The 21,203-nt window shown below is 45.4% G+C and overlaps 1 protein-coding gene across 1 annotated transcript in view; it reads left to right on the forward strand.

The window, feature by feature from the left end:
- The window catches only part of LOC138854256 (uncharacterized), a 441,993-nt gene that overhangs the window by 24,508 nt on the left and 396,282 nt on the right, over positions 1–21,203 (forward strand). Inside the window, exon 2 of the mRNA XM_070096315.1 lies at positions 19,184–20,791. The gene's annotated coding sequence lies outside the window, so the exon portion shown is untranslated. The remainder of the gene's footprint in view (positions 1–19,183; positions 20,792–21,203) is intronic.

Here is a 21,203-nt window from a genome sequence, read left to right on the forward strand (position 1 = left end):
CCCCTAACCACAATCTTCAACACATCCCTTGAAACTGGGCAACTACCTGAGAAATGGAAGACAGCAAATGTAGTCCCCATATTTAAGAAATGAAACAGAAATGAGGCACTAAACTACAGACCTGTGTCTCTGACATGTATTGTGTGCAAAGTCATGGAGAAGATTATCAGGAAGAGAGTGGTGGAACACCTGGAACGGAACAAGATTACAAATGAAAACCAGCATGGGTTCATGGAAGGCAAATCCTGAGTCACAAACCTTCTGGAGTTTTATGACAAGGTAGCAGAGGTTAGACACGAGAGAGAGGGGTGGGTTGATTGCATTTTCCTAGACTGCAGGAAGGCCTTTGACACAGTTCCCCACAAGAGATTAGTGCAGAAGCTGGAGGATCAGGCGCATATAACAGGGAGGGCACTGCAATGGATCAGGGAATACCTGACAGGGAGGCAGCAAAGAGTCATGGTACGGGATGAGGTATCACAGTGGGCGCCTGTGACGAGCGGGGTCCCACAGGGGTCAGTTCTAGAACCAGTGCCATTTTTTATATATGCGAACGACATGATGGAAGGAATAGACTTTGAAGTGTCCCTATTCGTAGATGATGTGAAGTTGATGAGAAGAATTAAATCGGATGAGGATGAGGCAGGACTGCAAATAGACCTGGACAGGCTGGACATGTGGTCCAGAAACTGGCTTCTCGAATTCAATCCTGCCAAATGCAAAGTCATGAAGATTGGGGAGGAGCAAAGAAGACCGCAGACAGAGTATAGGCTAGGTGGACAAAGACTACAGACCTCACTCAGGGAGAAAGACCTTGGGGTGACCATAACACCGAGCACATCACCGGAGGCACACATCAACCAAATAACTGCTGCAGCATACGGGCGCCTGGCAAACCTGAGAATAGCGTTCCGATACCTTAATAAGGAATCGTTCAAGACACTGTACACTGTGTATGTTAGGCCCATACTGAAGTATGCAGCACCAGTCTGGAACCCACGCCTGGTCAAGCACGTCAAGAAGTTAGAGAAAGTACAAAGGTTTGCAACAAGGCTAGTCCCAGAGCTCAAGGGAATGTCGTACGAGGAAAGATTGAGGGAAATCAGACTGACGACACTGGAGGACAGAAGGGTTAGGGGAGACATGATAACGGCATACAAGATACTGGGGGAGTTGACAAGGTGGACAGAGATAGGATGTTCCAGAGAGGGGACACAGAAACAAGGGGTCACAACTGGAAGCTGACGACTCAGACGAGTCACAGGGACGTTAGGAAGTATTTCTTCAGTCATAGAGTCGTCAGGAAGTGGAATAGCCTAGCAAGTGAAGTAGTGGAGGCAGGAACCATACATAGTTTTTAGAAGAGGTATGATACAGCTCGGGAAGCAGAGAGAGAGAGGACCTAGTAGCAAACAGTGAAGAGGCGGGGCCAGGAGCTGAGTCTCGACCCCTGCAACCACAATTACGTGAGTACACGCACAAGGTCAATGACTAAATGAGTGTTTAACGTTTTCAATATTAAGATAATTTTAACACAATCTTTGAACCTTTATTTGTATGAGAAACACTGCTTCCAGTTCCACAGGTTCAGAAACACTGCTTCCAGTTCCACAGGTTCAGAAACACTGCTTCCAGTTCCACAGGTTCAGAAACACTGCTTCCAGTTCCACAGGTTCAGAAACACTGCTTCCAGTTCCACAGGTTCAGAAACACTGCTTCCAGTTCCACAGGTTCAGAAACACTGCTTCCAGTTCCACAGGTTCAGAAACACTGCTTCCAGTTCCACAGGTTCTAAATTATTGGTGTCAGTTCCACAGGTTCTAAAACACTGGTATCAATTCCACAGGTTCTAAAACACTGGTGTACACTTCATGGTGAAGGTTTTGAAGAACCACACGAGACATATTGTTATATATACTAACGTGATGGAGAGATATTCCATCAATTGTTGGGGGTCTCTTCTCTCCCCACCCTTCCTTACCTCTCCCCACCCTTCCTTACGTCTCCCCACCCTTCCTTACCTCTCCCCACCCTTCCTTACCTCTCCCCACCCTTCCTTACGTCTCCCCACCCTTCCTTACCTCTCCCCACCCTTCCTTACCTCTCCCCACCCTTCCTTACCTCTCCCCACCCTTCCTTACGTCTCCCCACCCTTCCTTACCTCTCCCCACCCTTCCTTACGTCTCCCCACCCTTCCTTACCTCTCCTCACCCTTCCTTACCTCTCCCCACCCTTCCTTACCTCTCCCCACCCTTCCTTACGTCTCCCCACCCTTCCTTACGTCTCCCCACCCTTCCTTACGTTTCCCCACCCTTCCTTACCTCTCCCCACCCTTCCTTACGTCTCCCCACCCTTCCTAACCTCTCCCCACCCTTCCTTACGTCTCCCCACCCTTCCTTACCTCTCCCCACCCTTCCTTACCTCTCCCCACCCTTCCTTACGTCTCCCCACCCTTCCTTACGTCTCCCCACCCTTCCTTACGTCTCCCCACCCTTCCTTACCTCTCCCCACCCTTCCTTACGTCTCCCCACCCTTCCTTACCTCTCCCCACCCTTCCTTACCTCTCCCCACCCTTCCTTACCTCTCCCCACCCTTCCTTACGTCTCCCCACCCTTCCTTACGTCTCCCCACCCTTCCTTACCTCTCCCCACCCTTCCTTACCTCTCCCCACCCTTCCTTACGTCTCCCCACCCTTCCTTACGTCTCCCCACCCTTCCTTACGTCTCCCCACCCTTCCTTACGTCTCCCCACCCTTCCTTACGTCTCCCCACCCTTCCTTACGTCTCCCCACCCTTCCTTACGTCTCCCCACCCTTCCTTACGTCTCCCCACCCTTCCTTACCTCTCCCCCCCCTTCCTTACCTCTCCCCACCCTTCCTTACGTCTCCCCACCCTTCCTTACCTCTCCCCACCCTTCCTTACCTCTCCCCACCCTTCCTTACGTCTCCCCACCCTTCCTTACGTCTCCCCACCCTTCCTTACGTCTCCCCACCCTTCCTTACGTCTCCCCACCCTTCCTTACGTCTCCCCACCCTTCCTTACGTCTCCCCACCCTTCCTTACGTCTCCCCACCCTTCCTTACGTCTCCCCACCCTTCCTTACGTCTCCCCACCCTTCCTTACGTCTCCCCACCCTTCCTTACGTCTCCCCACCCTTCCTTACGTCTCCCCACCCTTCCTTACGTCTCCCCACCCTTCCTTACGTCTCCCCACCCTTCCTTACCTCTCCCCACCCTTCCTTACGTCTCCCCACCCTTCCTTACCTCTCCTCACCCTTCCTTACCTCTCCCCACCCTTCCTTACCTCTCCCCACCCTTCCTTACGTCTCCCCACCCTTCCTTACGTCTCCCCACCCTTCCTTACGTTTCCCCACCCTTCCTTACCTCTCCCCACCCTTCCTTACGTCTCCCCACCCTTCCTTACCTCTCCCCACCCTTCCTTACGTCTCCCCACCCTTCCTTACCTATCCCCACCCTTCCTTACCTCTCCCCACCCTTCCTTACGTCTCCCCACCCTTCCTTACGTCTCCCCACCCTTCCTTACGTCTCCCCACCCTTCCTTACCTCTCCCCACCCTTCCTTACGTCTCCCCACCCTTCCTTACCTCTCCCCACCATTCCTTACCTCTCCCCACCCTTCCTTACCTCTCCCCACCCTTCCTTACGTCTCCCCACCCATCCATAACTCTCCCCACCCTTCCTTACCTCTCCCCACCCTTCCTTACCTCTCCCCACCCTTCCTTACGTCTCCCCACCCTTCCTTACGTCTCCCCACCCTTCCTTACCTCTCCCCACCCTTCCTTACCTCTCCCCACCCTTCCTTACGTCTCCCCACCCTTCCTTACGTCTCCCCACCCTTCCTTACGTCTCCCCACCCTTCCTTACGTCTCCCCACCCTTCCTTACGTCTCCCCACCCTTCCTTACGTCTCCCCACCCTTCCTTACGTCTCCCCACCCTTCCTTACGTCTCCCCACCCTTCCTTACCTCTCCCCACCCTTCCTTACCTCTCCCCACCCTTCCTTACGTCTCCCCACCCTTCCTTACCTCTCCCCACCCTTCCTTACCTCTCCCCACCCTTCCTTACGTCTCCCCACCCTTCCTTACGTCTCCCCACCCTTCCTTACGTCTCCCCACCCTTCCTTACGTCTCCCCACCCTTCCTTACGTCTCCCCACCCTTCCTTACGTCTCCCCACCCTTCCTTACGTCTCCCCACCCTTCCTTACGTCTCCCCACCCTTCCTTACGTCTCCCCACCCTTCCTTACCTCTCCCCACCCTTCCTTACCTCTCCCCACCCTTCCTTACGTCTCCCCACCCTCCCCACCCTTCCTTACGTCTCCCCACCCTTCCTTACCTCTCCCCACCCTTCCTTACCTCTCCCCACCCTTCCTTACGTCTCCCCACCCATCCTTACGTCTCCCCACCCTTCCTTACGTCTCCCCACCCTTCCTTACGTCTCCCCACCCTTCCTTATGTCTCCCCACCCTTCCTTACGTCTCCCCACCCTTCCTTACGTCTCCCCACCCTTCCTTACGTCTCCCCACCCTTCCTTACGTCTCCCCACCCTTCCTTACGTCTCCCCACCCTTCCTTACGTCTCCCCACCCTTCCTTACGTCTCCCCACCCTTCCTTACGTCTCCCCACCCTTCCTTACGTCTCCCCACCCTTCCTTACGTCTCCCCACCCTTCCTTACCTCTCCCCACCCTTCCTTACGTCTCCCCACCCTTCCTTACGTCTCCCCACGCTTCCTTACCTCTCCCCACCCTTCCTTACCTCTCCCCACCCTTCCTTACGTCTCCCCACCCTTCCTTACCTCTCCCCACCCTTCCTTACCTCTCCCCACCCTTCCTTACGTCTCCCCACCCTTCCTTACCTTTCCCCACCCTTCCTTACCTCTTCCCACCCTTCCTTACCTCTCCCCACCCTTCCTTACCTCTCCCCACCCTTCCTTACCTTTCCCCACCCTTCGTTACCTCTCCTCACCCTTCCTTAGCTCTCCCCACCTTTCTTTACCTCTCTTACCCCTGTATATACCTCTAAATACATCTCCCCACTCTTCCTGAGCTCTCCCCTCCCATTACCCACATTTGCTTACCTTCCCTTACCTCTTCCCACTCCATACCAACTTCTTCCCACATCTACACACCTGGGAGAGAGAGATAGAGAGAGAGGGAGGGTGAGGATGCACGGAATTCGTGTGGAATATGGGGTATGGAGAGGTGTGTGCGTGGGACATGTAGAGGTGTATTTGTTGGGGAGGGAGGGTTCAGGAAGAGGGACGTTACCTCGGTTGGCTTCCCTGGTCGTCAACCCGCCACCCATTGTCAACGACCTGACGCATGGTCGATGTCTGGGGGTAGTGACCTCTGGGACCAGGAGGAGGGGGAAGAGGACGGATGGGAAAGGGGGAGGAGGGGATAACACGTAAACAAGACGGGGCAGTGCTTCTGATTATTTGTTGGAGGAGAGAAAGAGAGAGATAAACAAAAGAAGAGAAGGAAAGGCAAAGGAAGTGGTTATGCGATTTAAGTGTTAAATTCTGGAAAATACGGACTTGGCGTAATTATTGTGACCGACGGTGACTCTGTTGGTGATCTGAGTGCTGGTGATAGTGGTAGTGACGACCACTACACTATCAGCAACGTGATGATGTAGTGGTGATCGTGCTGGTGACGGTCGTCGCTGTTAGTGATCTCTGTGGTGGTGATGGTGATGGTAGCAGTGGTTGTGAGAATGGTGATGATGGTGATGTCCACGTGGACGTGTTTGTATTAGAAACTGTGACAATATTGACGCTAATTTCACCTGGACTCTCGTGTTGACCTGCATTTGTGATCACTAAAATGTAAACACTGACTCTGTACACAAGCTGTCACGCTTCTTGCGACCTTCCTGTTGCCTAGACTTGCAACTACAAAAAATAATTCGGAAATAAAGTATATATATATTCATCTGAAATTCATTCACTTAGCAATTAAAAAAAAGTTGTTACCATAAAAATTATTATAAAAAAATATTTGTTGTTAGTCTCACAAGCTCAACTTTTCTCGAAATGGCGTCATGAAAAACAATAATTTAAAACGCATGTTCAGGTCGAGTATCAAGCTTATAGTGGGACAACTTTTCTCTCTACATAAAGCTTTATCAACTCGTGCTTGATAAACCTCTACACAGAGAGAAATTTTATCTCTATACAAGCTTCTTCTGGACAGTTTTCTTTCTTCAGATGTTCTTGACTGAGTTAAAGACTGCATTGCTCCACATATTTTATTGTTTATAATTTGTGTATCAGTGGCATTATATACCGACAATTGTGTTAATAAGACACAATATTCAGTTTATGGCATTTTATTGAGAAAACATGTCAGCCACCAGGGAATTATCCAACTGGTCCAAATTTCGCCGACCTTTATTTTACATACACTTCCAAGACACTATATACTTTTCTTACATTATTCGTTCTTTGTGGAACAAAGTGGGTTTGTAAAATCTGATGTGCCTATGAAGTGCTGAAATACACGATCCGCAAGGGAGAGAAGGTATTTGTTGCTTTTGTGGGTTTGGAAAAGGTTTACGCAAGAGGTGGATCAGAGAGGAAAGGATATCGTTGTAAATGTACGGAAGAGTTGGTTACCATTATAAATGATACGCAATACCAGCAAGCTGAGAAAGTCATGTGCATCAGTTGCATATCTTCATTATTCGACGATAAAGATACATATGTGTTGCCCATGTTTTTCTCATCAGTAGATGATTGGTTATTTATTGACAACTACTAATAGGTTGTATGGGAAGACAGACGCTCAGTTAAGGTATTAATGGAATATATTGTGGATAATGTGGGGACTTTAAGAACAAAATCTGAAGTCACCGTATTTGCAGAATGTGTTTATGGACTGAGTTGTCAAAGAAATATATATTGGAATGTTTGAGATGCGTGGCAATATGTGATAACAAACCTATGATTATTATTATTGTTAATTGTAGTAGTAGTAGTAGTAGTAGTAGTAGTAGTAGTAGTAGTAGTAGTAGTAGTAGTAGTAGTAACAGTAACAGTAGTAGTAGAAGAAAAAATGGAACATTAAACAAATGTGAGGGTTATTTGTGTATATTAGCAGAATTAACAGTAACATATACTTGTGTAACCGGTGAGTTGTAAAGGAGCATAGAACACACGTGAAAAGGAAAATAATCAGATTTGATGAGATGAAGGTCATGGAAGATCAGCCTCCTGGAAGGGATCTCCTCGCGTGTAAAGTGTGAGCTCTCACAGAGTTGCAGCAATTGTTGTTTGTTGAGTATACACTGCAATGAGAATCTTGAGGAAGATTCCGAGGTTGGTGAAGGAGTTTGGGAGTGAGTAGTTATGAGAAAAGTTGTAATGAAATATCAAATACAGTGATGATAATAAGTGGAAGTAGTAAGAGAGGAAGGAAGGAAGGAGTATAAAGGCAGCGAAAACATTTATTAATTGCGAATTTGTGTGTCAGCAGATGGATCAATGAAAGCGTTGAATGGTCTGCCAGTGTTCGGGTGGGGAAGACTAGACCCCCAAGGCAAGGCAGCCCTAAAACCTTCAAGATAATTTCCAGCTAGACCTTAAAAGGTTGCTAATCACCTGCCAATCTCTCCAGCTACTCATACTGAAGCCTTCTTTATATCTCTGAAGCTTTTACTTGCAATTAACCATCATTATAAATCACCTCCGGAATTGCCTATGTTGCCTCTACTCTCATATTTGCCAGAGACAATGTGCATTTTATTATTAAAATAACACGAGAAAGGAACTGAAAGGAGATAAATTTTAGTAATGAATATTCGCTCCAGTTTTCTCTTATTTTCTCCGGCAATTTATTTATGGCCTCAAAAGAAAGAAAGTGGTAATTTTCTTCGCGCAGTCGCATTTTATGTGACTTCGTCAATATAAACACTGAATTTGCGTTCAGTTTCTTGCTTAATTTGAGTCGTCAGTTATACCGTTCTTGTAATATTGTTATCTGGGGACTGCTCTACAGAACTGTTATCTGGGGGACTATTCTTGTAGTGTTGTTATCTGGGGGACTATTCTTGTAGTGTTGTTATCTGGGGGACTGTTCTTATTTTACTGGCAGCAAAGATAAAAAAAAAAAGACTGGTCTTGTACTCGTTACAGAGACTAGTCATACATATATCCTTTACTTAATATTTATTCAACACTTCTTAAGGTCGTGTCTTCCCAGAAACAGACACATATGTGACTTTTGAAATTATTTCTGTCGCCATGAGTGTTGAGTGATTTGCCAGATCAAAGCTCTATTTAGCTCTCAAACTTCTTTACCTCCTGCAAGAATCTGACACAGCATATCTTCTGTAAACGCCCTTACAACTACCAGTGAATATGTTACTAAGAGAAAGCTAGTCTAGTTTAGGTTTAAAGCATAATGACTATACAAGAGGGTCATTAATGCTCCATGTCATCGGTACACTAATGAAATAATTGCAAAAAACAAAAAATATTACAGTTTGAGGTTCTTCATTTTCTTGAAATATATAGATATATATATTTATATTTTTCAATATATATACTATTTATCTATCTATCTATCTATCTATATATATATATATATATATATATATATATATATATATATATATATATATATATATATATATATAGCTTTCATGGATGCTTTACTTTCATAGTTCCTTGATAATGTGAGTAGTCACGAAAGCGCTTGGAATTTCTCTATTCTTTCAGAGTGGTTGTTTTGCATATTCTGAAATCACCTGTTTACTGTGATCTTATTGCATACATATATATATATATATATATATATATATATATATATATATATATATATATATATATATATATATATATATATATATATATATATTAGTATTAGTCACATTCCTTCAGAGTTCAATGATGCAGGTATAACTCAACATAATAATATACACAGATACACTGCCTGTATATTCCTTTGTTATGAAGTGCTTCGATGTCTGTCTGACCTTGTCTCCACATGTTTACTAACATCACTGTTCTCTCCTTTATGTAGCTCAACAACATAGACTTAATTTGTCGCTTTTCTCTTTGGGTTTCAGCATTTTTGTACTCTCAGTTATGTAGCGTGAACATTTTGCTCAATTATATTATTTTATTATTTTTTATTATCACACTGGCCGATTCCCACCAAGGCAGGGTGGCCCGAAAAAGAAAAACTTTCACCATCATTCACTCCATCACTGTCTTGCCAGAAGGGTGCTTTACACTACAGTTTTTAAACTGCAACATTAACACCCCTCCTTCAGAGTGCAGGCACTGTACTTCCCATCTCCAGGACTCAAGTCCGGCCTGCCGGTTTCCCTGAACCCCTTCATAAATGTTACTTTGCTCACACTCCAACAGCACGTCAAGTATTAAAAACCATTTGTCTCCATTCACCCCTATCAAACACGCTCACGCATGCCTGCTGGAAGTCCAAGCCCCTCGCACACAAAACCTCCTTTACCCCCTCTCTCCAACCTTTCCTAGGCCGACCCCTACCCCGCCTTCCTTCCACTACAGACTGATACACTCTTGAAGTCATTCTGTTTCTTTCCATTCTCTCTACATGTCCGAACCACCTCAACAACCCTTCCTCAGCCCTCTGGACAACAGTTTTGGTAATCCCGCACCTCCTCCTAACTTCCAAACTACGAATTCTCTGCATTATATTCACACCACACATTGCCCTCAGACATGACATCTCCACTGCCTCCAGCCTTCTCCTCGCTGCAACATTCATCACCCATGCTTCACACCCATATAAGAGCGTTGGTAAAACTATACTCTCATACATTCCCCTCTTTGCCTCCAAGGACAAAGTTCTTTGTCTCCACAGACTCCTAAGTGCACCACTCACTCTTTTCCCCTCATCAATTCTATGATTCACCTCATCTTTCATAGACCCATCCACTGACACGTCCACTCCCAAATATCTGAATACATTCACCTCCTCCATACTCTCTCCCTCCAATCTGATATTCAATCTTTCATCACCTAATCTTTTTGTTATCCTCATAACCTTACTCTTTCCTGTATTCACCTTTAATTTTCTTCTTTTGCACACCCTACCAAATTCATCCACCAATCTCTGCAACTTCTCTTCAGAATCTCCCAAGAGCACAGTGTCATCAGCAAAGAGCAGCTGTGACAACTCCCACTTTGTGTGTGATTCTTTATCTTTTAACTCCACGCCTCTTGCCAAGACCTTCGCATTTACTTCTCTCACAACCCCATCTATAAATATATTAAACAACCACGGTGACATCACACATCCTTGTCTAAGGCCTACTTTTACTGGGAAATAATTTCCCTCTTTCCTACATACTCTAACTTGAGCCTCACTATCCTCGTAAAACCTCTTCACTGCTTTCAGTAACCTACCTCCTACACCATATACTTGCAACATCTGCAACATTGCCCCCCTATCCACCCTGTCATACGCCTTTTCCAAATCCATAAATGCCACAAAGACCTCTTTAGCCTTATCTAAATACTGTTCACTTACATGTTTCACTGTAAACACCTGGCCCACACACCCCCTACCTTTCCTAAAGCCTCCTTGTTCATCTGCTATCCTATTCTCAGTCTTACTCTTAATTCTTTCAATAATAACTCTACCATACACTTTACCAGGTATTCTCAGCAGACTTATCCCCCTATAATTTTTGCACTCTCTTTTATCCCCTTTGCCTTTATACAAAGGAACTATGCATGCTCTCTGCCAATCCCTAGGTACCTTACCCTCTTCCATACATTTATTAAATAATTGCACCAACCACTCCAAAACGATATCCCCACCTGCTTTTAACATTTCTATCTTTATCCCATCAATCCCGGCTGCCTTACCCCCTTTCATTTTACCTACTGCCTCAAGAACTTCCCCCACACTCACAACTGGCTCTTCCTCACTCCTACAAGATGTTATTCCTCTTTGTCCTATACACGAAATCACAGCTTCCCTATCTTCATCAACATTTAACAATTCCTCAAAATATTCCCTCCATCTTCCCAATACCTCTAACTCTCCATTTAATAACTCTCCTCTCCTATTTTTAACTGACAAATCCATTTGTTCTCTAGGCTTTCTTAACTTGTTAATCTCACTCCAAAACTTTTTCTTATTTTCAACAAAATTTGTTGATAACATCTCACCCACTCTCTCATTTGCTCTCTTTTTACATTGCTTCACCACTCTCTTAACCTCTCTCTTTTTCTCCATATACTCTTCCCTCCTTGCATCACTTCTACTTTGTAAAAACTTCTCATATGCTAACTTTTTCTCCCTTACTACTCTCTTTACATCATCATTCCACCAATCGCTCCTCTTCCCTCCCGCACCCACTTTCCTGTAACCACAAACTTCTGCTGAACACTCTAACACTACATTTTTAAACCTACCCCATACCTCTTCGACCCCATTGCCTATGCTCTCATTAGCCCATCTATCCTCCAATAGCTGTTTATATCTTACCCTAACTGCCTCCTCTTTTAGTTTATAAACCTTCACCTCTCTCTTCCCTGATGCTTCTATTCTCCTTGTATCCCATCTACCTTTTACTCTCAGTGTAGCTACAACTAGAAAGTGATCTGATATATCTGTGGCCCCTCTATAAACATGTACATCCTGAAGTCTACTCAACAGTCTTTTATCTACCAATACATAATCCAACAAACTAATGTCATTTCGCCCTACATCATATCTTGTATACTTATTTATCCTCTTTTTCTTAAAATATGTATTACCTATAACTAAACCCGTTTCTATACTAAGTTCAATCAAAGGGCTCCCATTATCATTTACACCTGGCACCCCAAACTTACCTACCACACCCTCTCTAAAAGTTTCTCCTACTTTAGCATTCAGGTCCCCTACCACAATTACTCTCTCACTTGGTTCAAAGGCTCCTATACATTCACTTAACATCTTCCAAAATCTCTCTCTTTCCTCTACATTCCTCTCTTCTCCAGGTGCATACACGCTTATTATGACCCACTTTTCACATCCAACCTTTACTTTAATCCACATAATTCTTGAATTTACACATTCATATTCTCTTTTCTCCTTCCATAACTGATCATTTAACATTACTGCTACCCCTTCCTTTGCTCTAACTCTCTCAGATACTCCAGATTTAATCCCATTTATTTCCCCCCACTGAAACTCCCCTGCCCCCTTCAGCTTTGTTTCGCTTAGGGCCAGGACATCCAACTTCTTTTCATTCATAACATCAGCAATCATCTGTTTCTTGTCATCCGCACTACATCCACGCACATTCAAGCATCCCAGTTTTATAAAGTTTTTCTTCTTCTCTTTTTTAGTAAATGTCTACAGGAGAAGGGGTTACTAGCCCATTGCTCCCGGCATTTTAGTCGCCTCATACGACACGCATGGCTTACGGAGGAAAGATTCTTTTCCACTTCCCCATGGACAATAGAAGAAATAAAGAAGAACAAGAGCTATTTAGAAAAAGGAGAAAAACCTAGATGTATGTATATATATATGCATGTGCGTGTCTGTGAAGTGTGACCAAAGTGTAAGCAGGAGTAGCAAGATATCCCTGTTATCTAGCGTGTTTATGAGACAGAAAAAGAAACCAGCAATCCTACCATCATGCAAAACAGTTACAGGTTTCTGTTTCACAGTCATTTGGCAGGACGGTAGTACTTCCCTGGGTGGTTGCTGTCTACCAACCTGCTCAATTATATGAAGATTTAACGAGCTTCATATTCAGAATTTGTGTTGTATTCTGATCAAGATTATACTGTAATAAGATAACACTCTTACAAGATTACACTGCTTCCACGTTCTTTGATAGAGAAACATATACTGTAGAACAATTTTTGTTAACACTGAAGCGTTTTCTTTCCATCTATGTCTCTGTACTCCAGTTTCTTGGCAGCGCTGAGCTCTCTGGCAGCTCTGAGCTCTCTGGCAGCTCTGAGCTCTCTGGCAGCTCTGAGCTCTCTGGCAGCGCTGAGCTCTCTGGCAGCTCTGAGCTCTCTGGCAGCGCTGAGCTCTCTGGCAGCTCTGAACTCTCTGGCAGCTCTGAGCTCTCTGGCAACGCTGAGCTCTCTGGCAGCGCTGAGCTCTCTGGCAGCTCTGAGCTCTCTGGCAGCTCTGAGCTCTCCGGCAGCTCTGAGCTCATTCGTAGGTGTACGCTCCCTGGAAGCCTTGAGCTCTCTGGTAACTTCAAGGTCTCTGACATCTTTAAGCTTTCTGGTAGTTCTGAGCTCTCTGGCAGCTCTATGCTGCCAGGAAATCTTTCATGGCAATTTCTGTCTGTAACTAAGGGCATCATGGCTCTGTGTATTTCTCAATAAGGAAGTGTATCATGACATTGTGTATTTCTGGGTAAGAAAGTGTATCATGGCACAGTGTATGTCTGTGTAAGAAAGTGTATCATGGCACTGTGTAATCTGAAGGTCGTATACAGCTGGTGCTGTATTCATGTATCCATGGCACTGTGCCAAACAGAGGTGCCCAGAGTCAATAATGCCACGTCTTTATACGTATCGACGTAGCAGACTGTTATAATAGAGGTAGTGATGGTGGTTGTAGTGGTGTTGGTGATTCTAGTGGCGGTGGTGATGGTTGTAGTGGTGGTGATGATGGGTGTGGTAGTGGTGATGGTGGTTGTGGTGGTTGTAGTGGTGGTGATGGTGGTTGAAGTGGTAGTGATGGTGGTTGTAGTTGTGGTGTTGGCGGGTGTAGTTGTGATGGTGGTTGTAGTGGTGGTAATGGTGGTTGTAGTGGTGGTGATGGTGGTTGTAATGGTGGTGATGGTAGTTGTAGTGGTGGTGGTGATGGTGAGTGTAGTTGTGGTGGTGGGTGTAGTGGTGATTGTGGTTGTAGTGGTGGTAATGGTGTTTGTAGTGGTGATGATGGTGGTTGTAGTGGTAGTGAAGGTGGTTGTAGTGGTGGTGATGGTTGATGTAATGATGGTGATGATGGTTGTAGTGGTGGTGATTATGGTTGTAATGGTGGTGATGATGGTTGTAGTGGTAGTGATGGTGGTTGTAGTCGTGGTGATGGTGGTTGTAGTGGTGGTGGTGGTGGTTGTAGTGGTAGTGATGGCGGTTGTGGTGGTGGTGATGGTGGTTGTAGTGGTAGTGGTGGTGGTGGTTGTAGTGGTGGTGATGGTGGTTGTAGTGGTGGTGATGGTGGTTGTAGTTGTGATGATGGTTATAGTGGTAGTGATGGTGATTGTAGTTGTAATGATGGTGGTTGCAGTGGTAGTGGTGGTGATGGTGGTTGTAGTGATGATAATGGTTGTAGTGGTGGTGACGCTGCTTGCAGTGGTAGTGATGGTGGTTGTAGTTATGGTCTTGGTACGTGTAGTGGTGATGGTGATTGTAGTGGTGGTATTGATGGTTGTAGTGGTGATGGTATTTGTAGTGGTGGTGGTGGTGGTTATAATAATGATGGTGGTTATAGAGGTGATGATTGTGGTTGTAGTGGTGGTGGTGTTTGTAATGTTGGTGATGGTGGTTGTAGTGGTGGTGATGGGGGTTGTAATGGTAGTGATGGTGGTTGGAGTGGTTGTGATGGTGGTTGTTGTGGTGGTGGTGTTGGTGGTTGTAGTGGTGGTGGTGATGGTTACAGTGGTGGTGATGGTGGTTGTAGTGGTGGTGATGGTGGTTTTAGTGGTGGTAATGGTGATTGTAGTGGTGGTGGTGGTTGTAGTGGTGGTGATGGTGGTTGTAATGGTGGTGGTGGTAGTTGGAGTGGTTGTGATGGTGGTTGTAGTGGTGGTGTTGGTGGTTGTATTGGTGGTGATAGTGGTTGTAGTGGTGGTGATGGTGGTTGTAGTGGTGGTTATAGTGGCGGTGATGGTGGTTGTAGTGGTGGTGATGGTGGTTGTAGTGGCAGTGATAGTGATTGTAGTGGTGGTGGTGGTGATGGTGGTTGTAGTGGTGGTGATGGTGGTTGTAGTGATGGGGATAGTGATTATAGTGGTGGTGATAGTGATTTTAGTGGTGATGGTGGTTGTAGTGGTGGTGATGGTGGTTGTAGTGGTTACCTGATTACCTGGAGGTTACCTGGAGGTTATACCGGGGATCAAAGCCCCCGCGGCCCGGTCCATGACCAGGCCTCCCGATGGATCAGGGCCTGATCAACTAGGCTGTTACTGCTGGCCGTACGCAGTCCAACGTACGAACCACAGCCCGGCTGATCCGGCACTGACTTTAGGTATCTGTCCAGCTCTCTCTTGAAGGCAGCCAGGGGTTTATTGGCAATTCCCATAATGCTTGATGGGAGGCTGTTGAACAGTCTTGGGCCCCGGACACTTATGGTGTTTTCCCTTAGTGTACCAATGGCGCCCCTACTTTTTATTGGGGGCATTTTGCATCGCCTGCCCAGTCTTTTACTTTCGTAGGGAGTGATTTCTGTGTGCAGATTTGGGACCATTCCTTCCAAGATTTTCCAAGTGTAGATTATGATATATCTCTCCCTCCTGCGTTCTAACGAGTACAAGTCAAGTGCTTCCAAGCGTTCCCAGTAGTTAAGGTGCTTGACAGAACTTATACGTGCAGTAAAGGATCTCTGTACACTCTCTAGATCTGCGATTTCACCTGCTTTGAATGGAGATGTTAATGTACAGCAGTATTCCAGCCTAGAGAGAACAAGTGATTTGAAAAGGATCATCATTGGCTTGGCATCTCTCGTTTTGAACGTTCTCGTTATTCATCCTATCATTTTCTTTGCACGTGCGATAGTGGCACTGTTGTGATCCTTGAAAGTAAGATCCTCAGACATTACTACTCCCAGGTCCCTTACATTATTTTACTGCTCTATTGTATGGCAAGAGTTTGTAGTATACTCTGTTCTAGTTATTATCTCCTCCAGCTTTCCATAACGGAGTAGTTGGAATTTTTCCTCATTGAACATCATATTGTTTACCGTTGCCCACTGGAAAACTTTGTTTATATCTTCTTGGAGGTTAACCGCGTCCTCAGCAGATGACAGCCTCATGCTGATCCTAGTATCATCCGCAAAGGATGATACGGTGCTGTGATGTATATCTCTATCTATGTCTGATATGAGGATAAGGAATAAGATGGGGGCGAGTACTGTGCCTTGTGGAACAGAGCTCTTCACTATGGCAGCCTCCGATTTAACTCTGTTGACCACTACTCTTTGTGTTCGATTTGTTAGGAAGTTGAAGATCCATCTCCCCACTTTCCCAGTTATTCCTTTAGCACGTATTTTATGGGCTATTACGCCATGATCGCATTTGTCAAATGCTTTTGCAAAGTCTGTGTATATTACATCTGCATTCTGATTTTCTTCCAGTGCATCCAAGGCCATATCATAGTGATCCAGTAGTTGTGAGAGGCAGGAGCGACCTGCCCTGAACCCATGTTGCCCTGGATTGTGCAGATTTTGGGAATCCAGGTGATATGCAATCCTGCTTCTTAGCGCTCTTTCAAAGATTTTTATGATGTGGGACGTCAAAGCTATTGGTCTAAAGTTCATAGCTAATGCTTTGCTGCCACCTTTATGGAGTGGGGCTATATCCGTTGTTTTAAGTGACTGTGGAATTTCACCCATGTCCAAGCTCCTCCTCCATAGTGTACTTAGGGCACGCGAGAGGGGTTTCTGCAGTTCTTAGTGAAAACAGAGTTCCACGAGTCTAGGCCCGGGGCTGAGTGCATGGGCATGTTTTCAATGGCTTTTTCGAAATCTTTCGGAGTTAGGGTAATGTCGGAAATCTGGCATACATTTATGGAGTTTTGAGGCTCATTCATGAAGAAATCATTTGGGTCGTCGGTCCTCAGACCGATTAGTGGTTCACTAAACACAGAGTCGTACTGGGATTTCAATATTTCACTCATTTCCTTGTTGTTATCTGTGTAAGTCCCATCCTGTCTGAGTAAGGGCCCGATACTAGATGTGGTATTTGCCTTGTTTTTGGCATTGAAAAGAAATATTTTGAATTTCTTTCAATTTCACTAATAGCTTTAAGCTCCTCCTGTCTCTCCTGGTTCCTGTAAGAGTCATTTAACTTAAGTTCGATAGTTTCCCCTTCCCTGGTCAGCGCCTCCTTTCGAGTAGCAGATATTCTAGCACTCCTGAGGAGCTCAGTGACTCTTCGTCGTCTTCTGTAGAGGGAGCGTCTTTCCCTCTCCAGTTTACTCCTGCTCTTCTTCTTTCTTAGGGGAATATGCCTAGAACATGCTTCAGCTGCCAGGAAGTTGATCCTTTCAAGGCACTGGTTTGGATCCATGTCATTTAAGATATGTGGTGATGGTGATTGTAGTGGTGACGGTGGTGATTGTAGTGGTGGTGATGGTGGTTGTAATGGTGGTGATGGTGGTTGAAGTAGTGGTTATGGTGGTTGTGGTGGTGGTGTTGGTGGCTGTAGTGGTGACGATGGTGATTGTAGTGGTGATGGTGGTTGTAATGGTGGTGATGGTGGTTGGAGTGGTAGTGATGGTGGTTGTGGTGGTGGTATTGGTGGCTGTAGTGGTGACGATGGTGATTGTAGTGGTGGTGATGGTGGTTGTGGTGGTGGTATGACGGGAGGAAGGGAGGGAAGGGGAATTTACCTTCACTCGTCACCACATAAGATTTCCACATTTTTTCTCCCAAGTCAGTACGAGTGGTGCTCATGCTGTCCTGTGTGTGTCGCCGGAGAATACTGCTTTCGCGGGTGTCGCCGGCACCACCAAAAAAAACATGAAGAACAGACGTCTTCTTACAGGCACATCGTTTGAAGAACAGGCTTTCTCTGGGACTAAGTGTGAAGAACAAACATTTTAACTAAATTTGAAGAAAAAAAAGCCTTTTAATGTGAGTACTTCTGAAGAACCAGTTTTACTGAGTCCACCCTTCAAGAGCAAGCCGTTTTCTAGAACCTCGTTACAAGAACCATCAAGTACTACGAATATATCTCTGCAGGACAAATTTTTCATTGGAACAACGTTTACAGTACAAAGCTTTTTAATGCCTTTGTTACTGCTCTGCTTTGAGGTTTATCAAGTAGTTTTAAATATCTTATCATCGCTGTTCTCGGCAGCACGCCATTTGTGTCCAGAAACACGTACCTTGATGTGACATTGAAGTTAAACGTGTAACTGTCCCATAATAAGCGTCTTCTGTGTCCGGCAGTAGTAATTTGCGAGCAGAAAGCAGGGATCGATATGGGGGGGTGAGGTGCGTGGCAAGACAGAGTTAGCCTCGTAAACACGGAGAGACCGGAATTGATGCATCTTTTTAGATAATAAACACCCTAAGCGACTGCTGGGGCATCGTGCCTTTAAACACACCGTTCATAGCGGGCAGAGAAAGACTAGCGGGTGTAGGGCATGCACACACACACACACACACACACACACACACACACACACACACACACACACACACACACACACACACACACACACACACACACACACACACACACACACACACACTCGCACGCACGCACATGTACGCACGCACGCACACACACTCACAGACACACAAACACACACACTCGCACGCACGCACAAGTACGCACGCACGCACACACACACACACACACACACACACACACACACACACACACACACACACACACACACACACACACACACACACACACACACACTCGCACGCACGCACATGCACGCACGCACGCAAGCACACACACTCAGACACACAGACACACACACACACACACACACACACACACACACACACACACACACACACACACACACACACACACACACACACACACACACACACACACACACACACACACACACACACACACACACACACACACTCATACACACTCACACACTCTCTCACATACGCACACACTCACACACACAAACACACACACACTCACAGACACACACACACACTCACACACTTTCTCACATACGCACACACACACACACACAGTAGCGGTAAATCTGGATGGGTAATGCAGTGCTCGGGGAATGAAGGGTAATCAGAATGGATTCGATGAAGGGGTTGGACAGCCCTAATTCCTAGAATCAAGGGCCTTCGCTTCATCAGGGTCCTTGAAGAGTCGTCTTAAATTCCATATCCAAATTGTAAGGTTTTTCGTGATAAGTTATTCCTAAAATTTATTTTGCCAAATTTCAACCAATTTAGTTATTTTCATGTCCTCTAACAAGATGTGTTTTTTGTCTTTTCAGGGCACGGCAACGAAGAGGAGAATGGAGAGAAAGACGAGTAAAGAAGGAGAGAGAGAGGAAAAAGAGAGAGAAGATACGTGTCTAATGGGATCAGTAATTGCTGTGATAATGACGCCAGGCTGTAGCCACGCACACTAATCCTTGATTATTGGCTTGCTGTGACTACCTAAGAATCCTGCATCTGCTGACAGACTGCTCTGACGCCCACGACCTGCTTCAGTCGTCACTGACCAGCTTCAGAGATCATGACCTATCCCAGGGAAAATCACGACCTGCCCCAGGCGCCACGACCTGCCTCAGGGTTCACTGACCGGCTTTAGAGGTCACGACCTCCTGCCTTCCAGGAGAGTCACGACTTACCTCAGGGGTTCACTCTCTACCTTGGGGGTCACTCACCTACCTCAGCTAAATAAAGTCTGCTTCCTGGAAGAGTCATGGAATATCTCACAGCTCACGTTCCCTCTAATACTCCAGGAGCGACTAAGACCCCGAGTGCAACGAAGGTCTTTAATACCCGTTTTTTATTCCGTGGTCCTTTAATCTGATAACTTACCTTGGCAGTTAATAATGAAAAGAAAGAAAAGACCACAAGCAGAAAAAGAAACCCACAGGTAACGAAATTTAAAAATTAAACCAATGAATTAATTTTTGGCTTCTCCATAAGCAAGCTCCAGGAAAGAAAAAAACAGAATCGTCTATAGAATAATTAAGATTTTAGAATTAAAGGATTAGCCATTTTCCCTGCATTTTCAGTTTTTTTTTTATCTTCGATAGCCTATGTGTGACTTGCACTGTGGGAGATGCATTTGCCCAGTGTAGCAGATCTATCAGAATAATGAGTGAACTTCAAAACCAGCTTCACGAGGACTCTTGACTCATCTCCTGCATGACTGAGTCAAAGATGTCAATTCGTAAATTAGAGCTCTTTAAGGCAGGATGATCTCTCAGTAAACACTCGCTCGAGACCCATGCAGATCTTTCTTGTGAGGATCACTGGTCTCCCATGCTGATCTCTCGCGTGTGAATCATTGGTCTTCCGATTCTACCTGAAGCATGTCGACGGTAAATTCCGACAAAGTTGTGGTTTAGAACAAGAATACATTCATCGATCAGTAGTGAATGAGCTCGTCGCCTGAGTGTGAGAAATGAATGAAAACAGGAACTTAACCAGAGTGCAACCTAAACTATCCAACACATAGCTGTATATACGTGTGTCTAACACTCATAGCAAGTGTTGACCACACAACGTTTGTGTTGTCATGGTGACCTCTCCATACAGTCTTGCGGTGTTTCACTTATCGTATCAAATACAAAACTTTCTCGATACTAGGTGCCTCTGCTGCCGAAATACTTACGAATGAATTTCGTAAATGATGTCGTGTTTACATATTTTCATACATTTGCTGCATGTAAGCGAATGAAAATGTCGCTTTGAAGGAACGACAAACACTAGACAGATTACCAAAGCCAAGAGCGAAGTTTTGGAATAACAGAGAGCAGGAGTACTCAACAACCATGGCAAGTCTAACTCCTCTCCTCTTCACTAAACGCATGTGTCCCCCTGGGCGGGACCTAACCAGGGAGCCTGGAATCAGCACTCCCCTACAGGTAAGTCAGACTACTAACCTTAACATAAAAGAGAGAAGCTTATGGCAGGTACCTCTCTCTCTACTTAATACTACCACTACTACTACTACTACTACTACTACTACTACTACTACTACTACTACTACTACTACTACTACTACTACTACTACTACTATCTCCATTTCCAGCGTTACCTCTACCACTACTACATCTCTTGGTCCCGTCTCTGTCTGCTCGCCTATATATACTGACTCCATCTATCTTGCATGTTAATGTGACTTTGTAAATGGTCCAAGACGGACCGAAACGTCGTCATGAACTTCTCTCTTTTATGTGAAGGCTATGTTTGCAACCTTAATTGCTACCTGTGCTACTGAGAACATCTGTTCCACTCAGCGATACTAAAGTTTCTTACGTAATTTATTTTCAGTAA

The sequence above is a fragment of the Cherax quadricarinatus genome, chromosome 53 (assembly GCF_038502225.1).
Source record: "Cherax quadricarinatus isolate ZL_2023a chromosome 53, ASM3850222v1, whole genome shotgun sequence".
Taxonomy (NCBI): domain Eukaryota; kingdom Metazoa; phylum Arthropoda; class Malacostraca; order Decapoda; family Parastacidae; genus Cherax; species Cherax quadricarinatus.